This window comes from Cydia strobilella, chromosome 6 (genome assembly GCF_947568885.1).
Source record: "Cydia strobilella chromosome 6, ilCydStro3.1, whole genome shotgun sequence".
Classification (NCBI taxonomy): domain Eukaryota; kingdom Metazoa; phylum Arthropoda; class Insecta; order Lepidoptera; family Tortricidae; genus Cydia; species Cydia strobilella.
In genome coordinates, this window is record NC_086046.1 from 12,386,985 (window position 1) to 12,399,815 (window position 12,831).

At 36.6% G+C, this 12,831-nt stretch overlaps 1 protein-coding gene across 2 annotated transcripts in view; it reads left to right on the forward strand.

Annotated features, from left to right (window-relative positions):
* The window catches only part of LOC134742140 (atrial natriuretic peptide-converting enzyme), a 42,688-nt gene that overhangs the window by 475 nt on the left and 29,382 nt on the right, over positions 1-12,831 (forward strand). The gene's annotated exons all lie outside the window — the stretch shown is intronic.

Sequence of the window (12,831 nt, forward strand, 5' to 3'; positions counted from 1 at the left end):
GCATACATTTTTTTTAATAATAATATGTATATCTAATCGAAACTAGTAGACAAATGGATTCTGGGGACAAATGTAACATTTTTCTGTTTTTTTATTCCGTAGACTAAAATGACATTTCATGTGGTACTAAAAAATGAAACGTCTTACACATGAAACTTCATTTTAGTCTACGGAATAAAAAAACAGACCTTACTTCAAAATCATTAGGTAGCGACATCCAGATAGTGGAATCAGTTTTATTGCCATTGGAATAAGGATGTGAATAATGCGATATTCGTATATTTGGTTTTCACTATCTATATGGTGCCGACGGTACCTACTAGAAATGCTGCCTATAGTAATCATGCCTACGGTTGTATTTGCCTCTTAATTAAGCAAATTATTTATCTTTCACTTGTTTTAGTTGATATTAAAAATGCAAATTATTCTAAGTATAATATAATAATTTATTATTAATAAACTACAATAAAATAACTATGTCCTCATTGGCTTAATAAACTACCGTTTACTTGTATTAATTAGACTATCCTGTACGTAGCTGTCAAGGCATGAGTTATTTACAACTTAGCCATATCTCTTGAGCAGCAACAAAGACTTTCCACTTTCCAGTGTTCTAATAAACGTTTTACACACAAACCTACAAGTAGGATGTAATAATGATCGGTACCAATCATCTCGCCGACAGGCTCAACCCTTTCCATGTAGGTATTCCTGCAAAAAATGTTCCATTTCATTCCCACCACCATGACCTCACTCATTGCAAGACTGCATGGGGTTCATTACTTATTTAGATATTTACTCAGGTACAGTCAAGGTATAAATTATCGATACCACAGTTATCTTTTTACCAAATTAGTCACATTTTATGCTATTATTATACCTATGAAACATATAATAGCTAATAATATGTAGTTGGTATACCTATTCTTAGTTGTACTATAAGGAATCTAACTTTGTATTGTATTCTAAAATCACATTTTGTTTATATACAATATAGTAGACACCTACGCAATCGAACTTAGATATAAATATGGGAAAGCTTTTCCAAGGTACTTTTGCAGAATTAGAATTATCAAGCAGGTTTAGTAGGTAAGTATTTAAGTAGTTTAATATGCTGGCAAATCTTAGAACACTAAACAGGTACCTTTCTAAATTTACCTAAAAAGTATTCCACTTTGTTAATCAAATTAATACCTTCCTTTTGTAGTATTTAGTTTTACCAATATCAGATATTAAGTAAAATAAATGTTTACCGCCCTATATACTTAAGTACCTAGTAGGTAATGTAACTTGGCATACCTGTACGTTTAGTAAACATGAGATAATTATGAATTAATTTAAAAATGCAAAACGCTCTCATGAGAATATTTACCTAACCGTGTTGAGGTATTTTCTTAGCTAAGTATATGTTATGCCGGTCTTAGTGAGCTTCGTGCTTAACTACATGTTTGGATGGTAGATAATTATACCCATAACTTGTTGCGTGGAAGCATGTTTTCTGTCCTAGAGTTTTTGCGTTTGCCTCTCACTACCTCTCGATACGAGTCAATGCAATGCCGACACCCGGAATATGATATGCCGCGTGACAAGTCTATAATGTATAAATTAGTAACAGTGTATTAGATCGGTTTCAGATCTTATCGAACAAGTTTTAGAGCAGGAAGTGTTTTAAAGCTTTATCCATGCATTTCGTGCACAATTACAGACTGAAGGATTTGAATTAAATTCGTACTTTTTAGAAAAAAAGATTTTTCTAGTAAATGTCGGTCATAATGCGATCGTGCTATAGTTAGTCTGCTGTATGTAGATACAGTCAGTAATCCATACTCTTGATTTTTGAGGCACGTTTTTTCCTTAGACTGTATCCATCTATTACGGAGTTATATCTATCTTTGTCCATACTAATATTATAAATGCGAAAGTCTGTCTGTCTGTCTGTGTGTTACCTCTTCACGCTTAAACCGCTGAACCGATTTAGTTGAAATTTGGTATACAGATAGTTTGAGTCCCGGGGAAGGACATAGGATACTTTTTATCCCAGAACTCACCCCTCAAGGGGGTGGAAATTTGTATGGGGAATCAATAACCGCTGAACCGATTTAGATGAAACTTGGTATGGGGATAGTTTGAGCTGTGGGAAATGATACAGAATAACTTTTATCCCCGAAATCATCCCTTAAGGGTGTAAAAAATGGGGTGGAAATGTATAGTGTGGACCAATTTGGGGGTGAAAAAGGATGGATTAAAAAGCAGATTTGTTTAAGAATTAAGGTACCCAAATTACTAATTCCACGCAGACGAAGTCGCGGGCAAAAGCTAGTCGTAAATAATAAAGCCAACACAATGAAAAGTACCTGCTTTAGGTAGGTATTTAGTTTTTTTTTTACTTTTACAAATGACTGTGGATGTGGCATGGCAAAGGTACATAGGCCTGTACAAGTACCTGAACTAATAACATGAATATACATCTCATGTTTATTTCGCACTTCGCACCAACATAAATCGCTGCCTCCGTTTTGGCTTGTCTTTATGTTAAAGAGAGCAGAAAAAAACAGGTTTCGTTAATATCGTACCTAATATTAATTAGGTTCGTACCTCTCTGTACGTGCCAGTAGGTTACAACTACTAAAAATAAGTACTTACCTAAGGTCATTATATGACACTAAGTATTTACGTACCCAATTTATTAACTTATGAACATACGTAGGCAGGCATACAACATAATTAATAATTATTTACTTACGAGTAGGAGTTTGAATAAGAATAAGCTACCGGCATCATGTACTTACTTATAAACTTAACAAAAGTTTAGTAGAAGGTTTCAAGAACATCTTTAACTATCGAAACGTACGCTTAACAAACTAAATTATTTATAACCAATGATCGGACAAATCATCGCAAAACCATCAAAAATCTTTTATACCTATCTCAAAATAGGACAAGATTTATTAAACTCGTATTATGTACAGTATTTTTGAATAAAATTTCTAGATTACATTCAAAACTGCAGTTCAAAAATGTAAAAAAAAAAACATGTTCCATACCATATTTGTTTTTGCGATAATTTGTCCGAACTCTGTTTATGGCTAACTTTACAGGGTCTCTATTACTTGTAACATACCTAATAGCAATAAAGATGTTTGAGAATACGGCATTGCGTTTTCGTCCGCCTATTAGCATATGGCTTTCTTGGCCCAGATCAAAATGAATCGATAGTTTTTTAGGGTTCCTTACCCAAAGGGTAAAAACGTGACCCTATTATATTACTAAGACTTCGCTGTCCGTCCACGCGTCCGTCTTCTGTCCCCAGGCGGTATCTCATGAACCGTGATAGCTAGACAGTTGAAATTTTCACAGATGATGTATTTCTGTTTCCGCTGTAACAACAAATACCAAAAACAGAATAAAATAAATATTAAATTAGGGCTACCATACCATACAACAAACTTGATCTTTCGTTTTTTGCTTATGGGTACGGAACCCTTCGTGCGCGAGTCCGACTCTCACTTGGCCGGTTTTATTTTTACGTTTTCGGTGAATTGGTAAATCAGCTGTGGGCGCGAAGTGTGTCAATAGACGTTAACGGAGAGGCTGCGATCCGGGTCAGCGCTCTTCCGACATACTCGGAACTCGAACGCCATTCATATAATTAAATCACCAGTAACATCTTTCACGCACGATCATATTCGTAAACAAATAGGGATTCATAAATTTTGTATGGTTATTAAACCTACTTTCTACAACATAGGTGCATGGGAAACTCGATTATGGTTATGGTTTTCATTATTTTTCAACAAACCAACTGAGTGAATTGCAAAAGAAGTGTCCGTAACACAATGCAATATTCACAAAAATACCTATGCAAAAATGTGACACAATAAAATTAATCTTAAAAAAAAAAGTTTAACCGACTTCAAAAGGGATAAAAAAATATTATCTAGTTTTATATGCACTAGCAAACTGATACGTTTGAAGTCGGTGCCAAGCCAAATCTTAAAAGCTTCAAGTTGCCGTCAAACCGAATGCCAACCCTGGTATAGTTTGATAAGAACAAAAGAACCAGTATTGTTACTATTTAGCTTGGCACCGACTTCAAACGTATCAGTTTGCTAGCGCATATAAATAACGAGAATTTTATTTTATCCCTTTTGAAGTCGATTATACTTTTTTTAAAGATAAATTTTATTTTTTCCATTTTTAGTTTTTCCTCATCTGTCTGGCCAAAGAGGAGTTTGAGGAGTTGGACCTCATGGAACCCCTCATTAGAACTAGACCTTAACATAAATGTTCCTTCAGAACTTACTTGTGCTTATACCAACCATAACGAAGACTAGAGGACAAATCGCCAAAATTGAAATATGCGTTGTTAAAGTGTCACGTTCTGGTCATCATCAGTAGTTCCACTTCATCAAATGGTACTGTTTTAGATAAAAGTGCTTGGTTTGTTGATGAAAATACTAAAATCGATATATGTTATATATATGTATGCCTGTAAGATTTGAGGAGTTCCCTGGGTTCCTAATGGATCCCTTCATCAAAACTGGGTTTTTACAAAAACGAGACCAACTACTAAGGGACTATATGTGGTATTTTTTATAAAAAGGGACCTTATTGTCGATGGCGCTTACGCCATTATAAACGATGCTCCGATATAAATACAATGCCGCGCGACGCTGTGCGGCGTAAGCGCCATCGACAATAAGGTCCCTTTTCATAGAAAATGCCCCATATACATTCAAACAAAAAAATAATTTTCCAAATCGGTTCATAAATAACGGAGTTCTGAGGTAACATACATACAAAAAATACGGTCGAATTGATAACCTCCTTTTTTTGAAGTCGGTTAAAAAGGTGAAAACAGTAGCAGAAAACGGTTAGCTTATCAGCTTTAACTGCAATCCAAATTTTGCTGACGACACGTGCGTTTGCGCCGGCGTAGGTTTAGTTTTTTTTTTATACCACGACGGTGGCAAACAAGCATACGGCCCGCCTGATGGTAAGCAGTCACCGTAGCCTATGGACGCCTGCAACACCAGAGATATTACATGCGCGTTGTCGACCCTTTAAAAACCTGTACCCTCCTTTTTTGAAGAACCCCATAGCCCGTCGGGAAAACCTCGGCAGGGAGCTCATTCCACAGCCGAAGCGTACGCGGGAGGAAATTCCTCTTAAACCGCACAGTACGCGACCATTTAGGTGCTAGGGTGTGAGGATGAACGCCCTGCCGATGGCGAGCGGTGGCATCATGTCAAACAATTCTTCAGAGCTCAGCCCATTGTACAGGCGGTAGAACACACACAAGGAGGCAAAGTCTCTCCTTAGACTTAAAGGTTCAATAGTTTTTAAGAAGTAATAAGCTATCCATACTTATATTATAAATGCGAAAGTCTGTCTGTGTTACTTACCTCTTCACGCTTAAACCGCTGAACCGATTTAGATGAAATTTGGCATAGAAATAGTTTGAGTCCCGGGGAAGGACATAGGGTAGTTTTTATTCCAGAAATCACCCTTTAGGGGGGTGGAAATTTGTATGGAGAATCAATAATAAGCACTGAACCGATTTACATAAAATTTGGTATCGAGATAGTTTGAGTCTCGGGGAAGGACATAGGATAGTTCTCACCTCAGAAATCATCTCTTAAGGGGGCGAAAAGGGGGGTGGAAATTTGTATGGGAAACTATTAAAACGGAAACTATTATGTAGATGAAATTCGACATGGAGATATTTTGTTTCGGGGAAGGTTGTAGAAGGTTTTATTCCCGAAATCATCCCGTAAGAGTGTAAGGGGGTTCTCTCTTCTCTTCTCTTCTCTTCTCACCTCCTCTTCTAACACTCATCGTGCCGCTAGTAGCGTATGATGGAGGCAGCTTAAAACCTGTGCCGCTGGTAGTGTATGATGGATATAGTTCAAGACCTGGGACACCTGGAGTGCTGCTGGGTGCAAAGAGCGTAGGCAGATTAAGTTCTCCAAGACCAGGAACATCTAGAGGACTGCTAGATGAAGCTGGCGTGGCGCCTGACCAGAGCTACCACATGTCTAACGTGCAGTAGATATAGGTACTGTTTGCTGTAATCAGGTTGAGTTCCCCAAGACCTGGAACACCTGGAGGTGACTTTCAACGCGTCCCTCGGCGCCGACAATATTTTGCTGAACAAGTTTTTTGCTGGAGACGCTACTGATGGGAGACCAGGGCTACCATAAGCTGAATGTTCAGCAGGTAAAATTTAGGGGGTGAAAAGGAGGTGAAAGTTTGTATGGGGAAACAATAAATAGCTCATTAGTTAAAAAATAAGCTACCCAAATTACTGATTCCACGCAGACGAAGTCGCGGGCAAAAGCTAGTACATAATAAATGCATGCGTTATTCTTCCTTCAAACGCGTGAAATAGCGTATCATAGGTGTGTAACACAAAGGAACGAAATCTGTCCCCGATTTTCAACACAAGATTATGTTATATAAAATATACGTTAAAACCGTCTAACAAACATTTTGATAATAACTTTTTGTTTGTATAAAAGACGTCATCTAAGAAAACACGCTGAGCCAATTGACACCAGTTATGAATTTTTATTTACAGTGGAGTGTTGCGAAGACATATATGCATTTTGTATGGGAGATTAAAAATCCAGCATTTTCGTTTTTTTTTTAAATAGGTACATGTTTTACATTAAAAGTGTAAAATTCCTGTTAGCATTTGAGTTACACTATATGTAAGAGTGAATATTTTTTTTACTGATATTTTAATGTTGAAAAACATTTATGATTGTGGAAAGTACATTTTTTGCAATTAACTCAACTGGTAAAGGCTCTCTCTTGATTGTTCATAAACTAATGAGAAAGTTGCATTTTATCTACGTGTGGGGCAAAGTACTGATGCAGAGGCAATTCACCTCACCATCTATTTCGAATAGCCTAAGTAGGTTAGGGCACCGCCGCTGAAATTTTAAACTTGCAAGTGCCCCGCCGACTGAAAAAGATTGGGAACCCCTGATCTGATCTGATGCAAATTTTGAGTTGTTTCCTTAATGTTGGCTTGACAGACGGACGGTAGAATTGACTTTTAGATGATGATTTAAAATAATAAATATTTAATAATGTTCATTTGGCTTTGATTTTGTTTGACATTTTACAGTAAGTATTTTCGTCGCGTTGGTGTTGGTCAAAACTTTGTGTTTCACTCGGTGGCAAAATTTATTTAAAAACCCTAGTGCCTTGAAACCCTCGCAGCGCCCAAGATTTCATTTTACGAACCACTGGCTACGCTCGTGGTTCAATGTTGGAATCTTAGCACGAGCGGTTAAATAATAACTTTGCCCCCTTGTAAAACAATAGTTATTTTTAATACAGTTGCTCAAAAAGTGCTACTTTTCGTGGCTGTTTAGCCTGCGGAAAGTTGGTTTTCGCGAACTAGTGCTTTTTACTTTTCAAATTTTTTAAAATTTTTACTTGTTCCAATTCATGACTACTTATTGATGAGTGTTAATATTAGTTTCCTTTAAACGTCGTAATCAACATAAAAACCTACTGTTAATGTAAGAATACGAAAAATATGCATACTTCATATTTTATTACTTACCTCTTCATCATTATAAGTATTATAACACGTTTATTTTTTAATGTTGAATAACCGTTCTTAATAAGTTGTCTGAATGGAACGGAACGCCTGTCAAAGAAGAGGCGTATTTTCTTACTGCAAGAATGTTTTAAGTTTCCAAAGGCAACATTCGATATTGTTTTTATAAATATACGATACACAAACAATCGTAAATAACGATATTTAGGTAATAATAGTACAATGTTTTATTATTTACAATTGTTTCTATCTTATAGAACATGCATTTGAAAAAAAAAAACATTGAAGTGGGTTCAAAAATAATAACAAAATCTATTCTAGTCGAATAAAAGCTAGAAAAACACCTCTTCATAATGTCAATGTCAATGATGTCAGTGTCACAGAATTAATAATATAAAAGTTTCGAATTCCATTCCTTACTTGTTGCTTTTCTTATTTTTTCGCAACTGTATTAAAAAACCTCGTTCGATACACGTGCGGATATGTCATTCTTCACTCGTCCCGAGTCTATATCTCGTGAAGTAATGACATACTTTCCGCACTAGCATCGAAATGTACTATTGTTATACAAGGGTACAAAGTTGTATTTTACCTGCGAATGTTTCAACATACGAGAAATAAAATACATTTGCACCCGTGTGTAACACAAAACTTTTCCCCTCACTATAGCGAGGAAAGTGCAACATCCAGAGGCGTTATCACTGGAATCACTCATTTGTTTACGATAATATGATATTATAACAGAAAACTGGAAGGTGTGTATTTCTACGTGTCGGAGTCGGCGAGAAAATGCGTTTTTAAATTGCATTGACTCAACTTTTGCGTTCAACATCATTAATTACTTAAAATCATTAAATAAAGCTAAATGTGGTATTTCTTTATTAAATTCTCAAACCATTTATTTAATGATTATTTATATCGAACGAACCATTATTATGAGCGTTTTAAGTTTTGTTATCTGTCAAAAGCTACTTAAACACGCTCCATCCAAGGTCAAATTATTTTCCCCACTAGTGGATAAAATGCGTTTGTACCCGCTTGTTTTAAAGGATAAAAGACGGCTTTTCGAGCTAGTGACGATAAAATAACTATTATCTATACTTAATTGATCAGTTTTTTTTTATTTCTCAACATTTGCAATTAAATTTGTAATCACTAAACAATTTCCAGCAAGGTGAACGCTTAAAGTTCGCGACATGAAGCAAGTCTTTTAAAGTCACGACTCTACCTAAAATTGTAAAGTTAGACTGCTTAGAATTTCTAAGAAATGTTTATAAGGTGAGCTATACTAACATAGCACAATGATTGACATGACCATTGGCCTATTCAAACTTATTTTAAGGTAGTAGGAGTGACTTTCTTTCGAGAATAGGAACCCACTTTAAAGAGCCCGTCATTGGGTATTAGTTTACTCTACATATAGGTTTCCAATCAAAAATCTGCCCACGACAGAATTGAAAAATACCAGACCAAGGTTATAAATCTACCTTCAATCTAGGTTTCATAATATTAGGTACCTTACCTACTGTAAGATAGGTACCTATTTCTTTACGATTGCAATAACTATTTCTCTAGATATCGGTAAGTATTATACCTACTAAAATTTAGCGAATGTCTGACCTAACCTAACTAAGTAGGTACAATACAATACAAATCCTCTTTATTGCACAACCACAGTCTAAATGTACATGGAAACACAAATAATACATGAAGACAGAGGTGGCAACAGTGACAACAGGCGGCCTTATTGCTAAAGAGCGATCTCTTCGAGACAACCTTTAGGTAGTGGAGAGCAGACACATAAATTAACCAATTAGGAGGTGCAAAAAACTAATTTAAAACTAAATAGCATTAGGAAAAAAAACCTTTAAACGTTTAAAATTCAAGTATACAACAATAACTACACAAACTACAAAAAGACAATTCATATACATACATACTACTTTTGATACCTATAACAAAAAAAAAGCCACAACCAAATACAGAAGTTACAGAACCTCCTCCTTCTGGGTAAAGAAGTCGGTTAAAAAACTAGTGTCGACATGCAGCTCAAACAACTTAATACTCGTACTATTCTGTTCTAATCTAACTGTCACTATGTTCGATTTTGAAATAGTCACGACAGTAACCGCAATAGCACGATTCGGTTACATGTGGTTACATTACATATTTACAAAACAATTGATCTGTTTCGCTCGTCGCCTATGTTAAATAAATATACAATATTGTAAATATTTACTCATATTATACATGTCTAAAACGTAGCTTACAATACTAATTGTTCTCAGTACCTAACTCACGATTTCGACAGAAGTAAATAAGTAGGTAGGTATTTCAAAGTAATTCCTATGGAAACCTCAGTAATCTACCTGTCGTTAGTAGTGTGGAAAGTATTAAGTAGGTAGAATATCGCTCAATTTAAATGGTAGGCAAATCGTCTTGATTCAAAGAGAAATCGACGATTTTGCACCAGATTCTCGCTGGTTCATCTAGGGTGCAGTTGAGTCACAGTAGGTATATATTTTACAAACAAGAACTATTTAAAATGAGCTTCTTAAGTGTACATACAGGATGTCAAAGGCACTTAGGTCCTTTTAATAGAAAGCAAGTTACAGACGTTGAGATAAAAAACATTGCGTCGAAGTTTTGTCAAGAAACTTCCGCCAGTTGTCTAGAACTTAGAGCTACTTGATAGCACTGTACCAAAGTTGATTTAGAATCCGTAGGTACATTAAACTGAACTTTTAGATTTGATTTAAGATTGGCTACTTTGTTGGACATAACTAACACGACTAGACTTTTAATGACACATCTATTAAATACCTACAGATTATTATTAGTCATACTTAACCAAGCAATGTAGACAACACTGAAACGCATTGGATGCGATGGTATCGTGCGTTAAGCCTGATAGGTCGATGCAGTAATCAGTAATCGCATGTATTACCGGTTGACGAATTACCTATCGACTTTCACGGGCGCCTTACTTCCAGTTTGAATTGACGGGTTCTTGCTTTCTTTGTCGGCGGTTCGGTCGCTGTCCATTCGAGTCACTTTCCTTAATTGTATTGTTGTAAGATAACTTTTACTCGTAACATTTTATTTAAAATTAACAATCGACAGAAAATGCAGTACTTTGCATTTTCTGAACGATTACGGTTATGGTCCGTGTTTCACCGCTTTGAAACTTTACTTTCGAGAAAAGTGGGTAGGTGCATAACTATTTTCACCTCAGCAGCTCGAACAAGCCTATTTTCGTCACCCCCTGGAGTGAGGAAAGTGCGACTTTGGAAAAATTATAGCATTAACATGGGTTAATGCTATAATTTTTCCATAACTTAATCTGATAATTATTATAGCACTAATTTAGAGTATTTAGACTAAAATGACCAAATCCACAATCTGTTTAACGATTTGTTGAACCCCCCACCAACCAACGGCTTAACATAGACGGCTAAAAGTGGTTAAGGGAGATTCCACGGGGTAGCAAGATATCACTCACATCTTAATCTGACGCGCTCGAGAAACAACAAAAATCCCCTCTTGGGGGAACCCAACCATGAGCGATGGCATCGAGTGGTGCGGCTTGCGGCCTAGTACTGTGTGTCTGTGAGTGGGGAGTTTTCCTAGTTTGTATGCTTTGTTTGAATCCTAATGCGCAGGCCACAAACTAATGGTAGGATGGTGGTGCATGGTCCGAACCGAACGTGCCGGGATGTAGGTCGCGACAAGTGCACGCTGGCGCCGCTGCACTCGCAAACGCCGCACTACGATCGCGGCATTTAAACGTGCATTTCCTAAATTAACCGTTCCACTTCCTCCAAGCACGTTCCAACATTCAATGATTTCTAAATCATGGAAAGCTGATTTATCACTTTATTACCATGACCGTAGCTCATTGAGTATGTTTTCTGTAACTATAGCAAACGACATGGATTCACGGAACTTGCTCAACTGAAGTAAAGTTTTGAACAAACTATGCTTGTTTGTATGTTTCGTATTCCCGTGTAGACATCAGGTAATCATTTATAATCCACCTGCACTATGATAGATAGCCCATTACTCACTTTAACACTCATTTATTTTGACATGACGAAATCGAAAGCTATACATAAATACAAAGGCATTTGAGTCGCGCGGTTAGACCGGCCTTGTTCGAGAGGTGAGGCAGGCTCCAACTTCAAATACTTCAAAATAATCTCTTTGTTTGGCATGCTGTTCAAATGCCACTTGTATGTCAGAGTGTCACGCTTTTGCGATTATAGAAGGTTACCTACCTATTTACTATTTATGGCTTATCTTATTTAGTTGAACTTATTTCACAGAATAAATAATAGTACTAGGTACCTACAGAGAGGTGAGATTGCTGTCAAATGTTTGCCTTTTTGTAATTAAAACAAAGAAGGTTCACTCTAACAAAACTCGTCTATTACGAGAGATATAAGCGCTAGCGCGAGCAGGCGTCCGTTCCGTAGCGGTGCGCGGCAACTACTACTGCTAGACACCAAAATTGGTGTGGGGCGCATGTACCTACTTGAAGCTACAAGCCACAGCCAAAGCATTTTGTCAGAAGTTCTATTTGAATTTCTTGGACGAATTGTAGTTTATTCATATACTTTTAAAGAACATATAGTAAGACTGCCGATTACAAAAGACACGTTTTGCAAGCTCGCCTCGAGCTTCGAATCTTCCAAGATTAAAGTATGCAATATTGTGCAACTGGCGTAATTTGTCTTACTCTTAATGCATTACAGTGAATTAAGCGAATTGCCGTGCTTAAACAAAAGTGTAAGTTAGTTTTAAGTTTTGTTGAACAAAGTTACATCCATCTAAGTAAGGTGGGGTAAAACGTAAAACTAACATAGTTTATTTTGCTCGGGGCAAGACAAACAGTAAGAGGATTCCATATAAGTCTTACCGCGGTGATAGTCTTACCCACCTTACCTTATACCTATGGAGAATTCTTTCAGATACTGAAAAAGAATAGATACTGTGTATTTCCACAGTACTGTAGGTGGTAACGTAGCGTAGGTAAGTAGATAGAGATTTTATAGATGCTAAGGGTGGGTTAACAAGTTCTAAAATTACCTACACTTAACTGTGATATCAGAGTATGAACTAAATGAGTTTCAGTTTTACTAGCTCTATTCAAAGACAACAAGAGTTCGAAGCGAAAATAAAAAATATTCCATTTGCAGCTCACGCCCTAACACTGTATTGGCCCACCCCCACCACGCATAACAACCGTGGGTATA